Here is a 7,796-nt window from a genome sequence, read left to right as displayed (position 1 = left end):
ATTTTCTGAGTGCAGTTCAATTACTCACTACCTACACACATTATCACGTCACGTTGTGAGCGTCTTATATATACCAGACAAACATATATCTAGTAAATGCTAGGGCATTCACAAAGGAACAAGATATTTCTAGAAAAAAAGTGGCGTGACACTAGTCACGTGACCTCGCTGATGCAACACTATGTTTGATTAAGTGACGACCTTTGCATTTCTTAACAAACAGCAGTCTCGACACCAGACAAAAGTTTGACTCCAAGTTTTATGAATAGAATATCAAATGAATGGTAATTGCTGTTATTTTAAGTAACAGTAAAGTTAAAAAATAAGTTGTTCATTTGTTATATTTAGTTGTTGGAAAATAAAATCATAAATAAAAGGTTAATTAAGCATCCTTTTCCGGACAATAAAATTATGTAAAGTAAATTATTGGTTATGATAATTGTCTCATTCAAATAATTAATAATGAAACTGATATGTTATAATTGTTGTCTCATTGACTTTTGAAAGCGAAATAGCAGGTGTGTTAAAATCCTATGGACCATAGTCTGCCTAAAGTAGCACTATCATAATAATGTTAACATTTTTGGCATAGAAATAATGTAAAAAATATGTAAGTGAAATTACATATTTTGTCAAAAACTAAAAAAACCATAGTTATATGGGCATAATAAACACAAAAGTGCATGATATTTAAAAAATCTTCCTTTTCAGGAAAATAATTGTAAAAAGTATGCTTGAATATAGAAACACTATAAGCCTTTGTAAAACATATGTAATATATATATAAATGAAAATTTTAAATATAAGTAGCAAACTGTATGCAATCCTGTGGAAAAATATCCATCTTTGCAAATACAAATGTCAAGATGGAATGTAAACACTATTTCTTGTACAATCTTCTTCTTCTTCTTCTGTAGCTTTTCCCGTATCTATACGAGGTCGCTATTTTTGACAGTACGTTTCCACTCTCCCCAGTCTTTGTATTCGTCCCCAACAAGGCCTTTCTCTCTAATATTTCCATCCACGCAATCCTTCCATCTTCTCCTTGGTCTTCCTCTATTCCTTCTCCCCTCCACCTCCATATCCAAAACCTTCTTACCTATATAATCATCTTCCCTCCTCATCATGTGCCCATACCACTGCAATCTTCTCTCCTGAACTTTCTTCGATATTTCCACCGCTTTAGTGGTTCCTCGAATCCTCTCGTTTCTAATCCCATCAAGTCTCGTCACTCCACACATCCATCTCAACAGTTTCATTTCGGCTGCCTCTAATTTTTTTTTCTTGAGCCTTTTTGATGGGCCAGGCTTCCACTCCGTACATCATTGCAGGTCTCACAACGGTTCTATAGACCTTTCCTTTCACCCTTTGCACTGATCTTATTGTCGCATAGCACTCCCGACGTTATGTTTTTGTTAAACTATATAAATTAACAATTTCAAACTTACGAAATCGTTTTTTTTAACTACCCGATGTAAAGTGGGGAAAAAAATCAAAACCAACCTAAAGAAAAAACAAGTGAAGTTAGCTCTCAGTTTCTCCAATCCTATTTACATGAATGTAATGTGACTACAGAATGACATCTAAACAACACGAGCCAGAGCTGGTAACACAAACAATATGTGTCTTAAGGTAAATTCAACTCTGTATTTAGTTTTCTAAGTTCGCCCAAACGACTATATAGTCTAGTTTCGTGATTCACTGTTACTTGGCTGAAGAAATACAAATATTAAAGAATAGTTTACCACTAAAGAAAGTTAAATAAAGGTTTTATTTTGTCTGTTTGCCACTTCTTCGTTTTATTTTACATAAAATAAACAAAATTTATCTATTTACCCCGTTTCCCTTTGTAAAGTTACACAAAGTGATTACAAACTTATGCAGCTCTAATATTAATTTTTCATATTAAATATTTATTCAAAGTATTAAGTATTTATTAGGCAGATTTTATTAGAAAATAAATGATCGATATTTCATACTGTTCACAGAACTTAGTACATAGACTGTGTTATGTAATTAATCACAACTAACTAAATAGATTTTGTGGGTAAAATAATGCTATGAAGTTTTCAGAACTTTGAGCGTTATATTATCTAAGTTTGATATAAAATTCTTCACTGTAGGATTTTTTAGTTATGATCAGCCCATCCAGGTTTTAGTTAATTAAAAATTAAAACATATTTAAGCATGAATGAACGATCTAATCATGAAATAAACTACATTGTTATTAAAAAAATATTTTTCTGTACAGTAAATAGAATGCAAGGTCAGGAAAGACCTAGCGGTTAATGTGTCTGAGAGTTTATGGTTCACATTCCAAAAACGCACACAGCACTTTGGGTTGTTGTTACATATAAGAGTAAAAAAAACCAACAAAATCAATTACATAGTTAGAATAAAGTTCAGTCCTAGTAGTTATCGGGAAACCCTTTGCAACAAGCTGCTGGTTGGCTGCCTCAGGGGAAAGGGGTAGAGACGTCTACAAAGTGGCATCAGAGGGCATGTTGCTATGATGATTGCGCCGAGGGTTATGTAGATCAACAGATATCAACGTGTCTTAACATGTCATCAACTTTATAGTAACAGTCAAAGTTTTAAAACTAACAATTTATCTTTTTTACAATTATCAGTAAAGAAAATTTCTATCACAACTAAAGTTTCATTTTATAAGTAAAACGTACATTAAATCTGCTATTTTAATTTCTAGTTCTTATCATTACCATCAACTTTATAGTTTTTTGCTTATATATTGAATTGAACTACGTACGTTTTACAAAGGCAGATAGTGTTACTATAGCCTCGTAGGACTGCATACAGATATCATGTTGCCTCAACTTGCGTTTATGGCTTTCATTTATGTATATTTAATTCTACTACATCCTTTTTACAAATGCAATGCACCCTCTGGTGCCACTTCGTGGAACTATGAAGTCATTGTCTCTGACACCACTTCATGAACGTTTCTACCCCCTCCCTTCCTCCTGAAGCAGCCAGTCAGTGTCTTGCCATCAAAGTATCCCGATAACTACCCTGTCTCAATATAAAAACTATTTTAGAATGGCTATCTCAGTTTCAGAACAGTTGGCACTTAAAAAATAATTAGTAAGAGCTCTCCAGTGGCACAGGGGCAAGTCTGTAGACTTAAATGCTAGAAACCGGGTTTCGATACCCTTAGTGGGCACAGCACCAATAGCCCATTGTGTAGCTTTGTTCTTAACTACAAACAAACATTAGTAAGCGGTTTTGGAATTTGATAAATGGGATAGTTTTCATTTTGTTTTCGTCAACATCAAGGCAGTTTTTTTTCCCGAAATGAGTATGTACATTTATGACCAGAATATTTTTTCTCTCAAGACCATTCAGGAATACTCTTATTTATACAATTAAATCCTCTAGTTTTTTTATTCACAAATATTGTGACGGATTTATTATTATGTATTTATTTTAATATCAACGTTTGTTTAGATTAAGTTTATATTCAGAAACATGAGTAGCTTATAGTGTTAAATATGCATTGCGAAACTCCCGCCTATTCTCCAAAGGTTTAGAAGATTCTCGAGAATAAGAATCAACAATATATATGTATGCATGTAAACATTTACATTTGTATTGTTATGTAATCTGAATTTTATAGAAATCTTCTACACGCCTATAAATATAACCAACACGACGCGCCACAAGAGAGTGTCTATAATTAGTTTGCTATAGTCAGTGTGCTTTAAACTTCGGAAGCTATAACTGTGATTGTTATAACACTTATCAATCGGAAATCTTCAGATATTAACCAGAAACATTTATAAATTTCCAACATTACAAACCATTTAACTTCAGTGGATTCACATCGAACATTAGTACTTTTACGAAAACATTACCTAACTTCATTGGTAGAAAATATCGGCGAAGAATACAGAGCTACCTAGCTCCCTGTCTAGCGAATTATACCTACGTCAACTCGTAATCAACTCGCTCATCGTGAACTTTCGATAAGATATCGAAGAAGTTCCAGACTAAAAATAATAATTTATATTGCTTGTAAGTTTGTGAAACTTTTGTTATAAATCATTGTTTGTAATAACTAGTTGTTATAACTGTTATTGTAAATTCTATTGTTGTGTGCATATTAAAACGTATTTGTGTTAAAAAAAAGAAAACTGTGTGCATCAATCTTGTTGGCAAATATTATAAACTGACTATATATATCGGCATTTACTTAACTGCTAAATCCAAAGCACAATTTAACTACTAAATTAGATTTACCAGTTAACTCGGTTCCAGACCATTTGAAATTCTAATACGTAACAATATTTAACGTTTCTCTAATTCTTTCATGTCACTAAACAACAAAAAATATAAGTTTTCATAGTTGCTCTGTGAGCTTTTTGTTGGTTTATTTTCTCTATGTTGTTGTGAAGAAAATTACACATATTTGATGTTCTCAATTTTCTGCTTATCTTTCGGCTTAATTTACTGCTTCATTTTTAACGTTTGTAATGGGATGATTATCCACAAACTAATGGATAAAAACAATATCTTCGAGTGTTGGAAAACTAAAAACATGATTCAATTAAACATTTGTTGAAATATCAGACAAAAATTAAGTTAAAACCAAAATTCAATCATACATTTAAAAAAGTCATGAAATTTGCTGGAAGACACGAACCACGTGGATACCCAAAGAATATCACATGCTAAAGAGATTGAGTACGCTATACTGAAACGATTTTGAAGCCTCACCTCTCGTTATATTGACACGTACTGTCACACTGTATCCGATGACTGTGCATCTTTGCCAAAAGCTCCGTGGTAAAACGTCCTGTCCAAGGCAAACCACTCTTCCCTATTGGCTTTCCCTAATCTATCTAGTGTACGAGAACGACAATTTGCCAACGCCCGTTTCAACAGTCTGATTGCACAGAAATATATAGGCGCTGCATTTGGAGATATGATCGATATGTCTACATAAGGAATAACGTGAATGCCTGTTTCTATCGGTTGAACAGACATATCAAGGAAGCAACTGATATTTTATTGTTTTCCAGACGGAGATCCTTGATTATGTTGAGAACTGTTGCCTGTTACAAGATATTGCATTTTAATTTCTACAGCTGGGGTTCAACCTGTTGAACATCTCTTTTTGGATAATCCTGTGTCCCAAGTTGATCCACATTCCTTTGTTTACAAATACCATTAAATACAACGGATATTTCTATTTTGGAAATTCTTAGTTAGCGATTTGTTAATACACTTTTATAATCTGAGTACACGAATACCTTGCTTCAGAAAGAGATGTAAGATACCTTTCCCTAAACAATCACACGAAAAGCGAAAGAATGTCAAAATGTAGTTCTGATACATCTAGTTCCTTTGCGACTTTATCTACCTGTGGCTGTCATGCAATTTGTTGATTTGCTTATTGAAATACTCAATACTCTGAATTACCGTAACTGTATTTCATTACCCACACTGATGTCCAATATTTAGTTGCCACTGAAGAAGGCACTAATGACATGGTGTGTAAATGTATGACATATTTTAGGTGTTGTTTGTAAATTGAACAATTTTAACTTCATTTTTGTCTAAAGCATCGATAACTGTTTAATCTTAATATTTTTACACATATTTAATCACTTATTATAATAAATATATGATTACTGTTTGTTTGTTGGTAATTAAGCACAAAGCTACACAGTGTTTGTTTGTTGGTAATTAAGCACAAAGCTACACAATGTTCGTTTGTTTGTAATTAAGCACAAAGCTACACAATGTTTGTTTGTTTGTAATTAAGCACAAAGCTACACAATGTTCGTTTGTTTGTAATTAAGCACAAAGCTACACAATGTTTGTTTGTTTGTAATTAAGCACAAAGCTACACAATGTTTGTTTGTTTGTAATTAAGCATAAAGCTACACAATGTTCGTTTGTTTGTAATTAAGCTACAAAGCTACACAATGTTTGTTTGTTTGTAATTAAGCACAAAGCTACACAATGTTCGTTTGTTTGTAATTAAGCACAAAGCTACACAATGTTTGTTTGTTTGTAATTAAGCACAAAGCTACACAATGGGCTATCTGTGTTCTGCACACAAAGTATTTACTGAAGCTAAGCCAGTTTGTACTGGATGCTGAATTTGGTGTATAATGCTGGACCAGATGAGGTGCAATAATTTAGAAGATAGACAGTGTGATGATGACACAGTAAGTATTCTAACACACTACTTTCTACAGCTATCTCAAAATAGGTTTTACGAAAGAAAACACTCCTAGGATTTCTTATACGCATATATATATTCATAAACGTACCGTCTCTGTGTGTGTACATATATGTATATACCAAATGCTCACAATGTACATTTTTGACTCAGGATTTGTTTTTATATATACATATATATCTGTCATGTACAGGAATAAAAATGGATATTTTCACATACGTATTTAAATATTTTCTACTACAACGATTTTATGCATATTAAATACTTTATTAAGAGAATTTACGTTATATAGTATTTGAAAGTGTATTATTTTGGTTATATAATAATAATACATAATTTTGTTTAACAAGTATGACCAGGATGATACACACGCAACTCAATTCTAACAAAATGGCGGTTTGGGACACGTGGATACATTTCACTTGGGGCAGATTGACATCGCAAAGAGGTAAGTGATTTGGTTTTACTATGTAATAGAGAAAGGTGTTTAGTTTATATTGGCATAGGAAGTTTGGATGTTGAAGTTAACAGGTGAATTTTATTTACATTGTTTTTGACACATACAGTCACTCATGTATGTTATGGGATATGATATGATATTATCCGATATTTAATCTATAATTGTATTCGCAATTTTTTTACATTCAAAGAGGTTGTTTAAAATACGATAGTAAATATAAAAATTAGGAAATATAACAAAAAATTAATATCAACTCCCACCTCGAATGGGTTTGAACTGTAACTACCTTTGTAATTGAATGTTAACAAAGTATTGAAGTCCCAATTATAAAGCATTACATTATTGTATTTTTTTAAACATTATGAGTTAATTATTAAAAGATTTAAAAAATCCCCATTCGACTAGGATTTCAACTCAAGTCTTCCCCTTGAAACATACCACTGAGCCAATTTCACCTCAAGTCTTCCCCTTGAAACATACCACTGAGCCAATTTCAACTCAAGTCTTCCGCTTGAAACATACCACTGAGCCAATTTCAACTCTACCAACAGAGAATCGAACGTTACCGACAAAAAAGCGTTTCAAATAGAGAGCGGCTTTTATAATAATATGTTAATACTGGTCTTTTTAATGCAAAGCTACACAAAGGGCGATCTCCATCGAGGGAAACTGAACCCCGAATATCACCATTGTAAGTCTGGAAACTAACTGCTAACTCACCTGGAACGATAGTATATGTACACATATATATTCTTTTATTTTGCTGCTTATATAACTTGCTATAAAAGCTAGTGAGTACACTATAACATTTATGTATTGCAACTCAGCCAAGTTTACAACACCGTGTTACGTCTCTGGTCGTTAGTTAATTTCCCGTATAATTTCTTTAGGATGAAACTTTAGCGACACAAGTCCTTTCTTAAATAATACTAGTTTATTCTTTCTCAATTCAATTTTGCAATACACTTAATTTCCACAGTCACCTTATCTTAAACATGCACTATAATTTACAATGAACGATTCGCACACTTTACATACTACCGCACTTGACTCAATTGTTCGTCTATATTTACAATCTCTCTGTCTGCTATACAATTTTAATTCCGATTAATAATTTCGCTTTATCTG

Source organism: Limulus polyphemus, unplaced genomic scaffold (assembly GCF_000517525.1).
Source record: "Limulus polyphemus unplaced genomic scaffold, Limulus_polyphemus-2.1.2 Scaffold1266, whole genome shotgun sequence".
Lineage (NCBI taxonomy): Eukaryota > Metazoa > Arthropoda > Merostomata > Xiphosura > Limulidae > Limulus > Limulus polyphemus.
The sequence above is the reverse complement of the archived record's forward strand: the minus strand, read 5'-3'. Positions refer to the sequence as shown.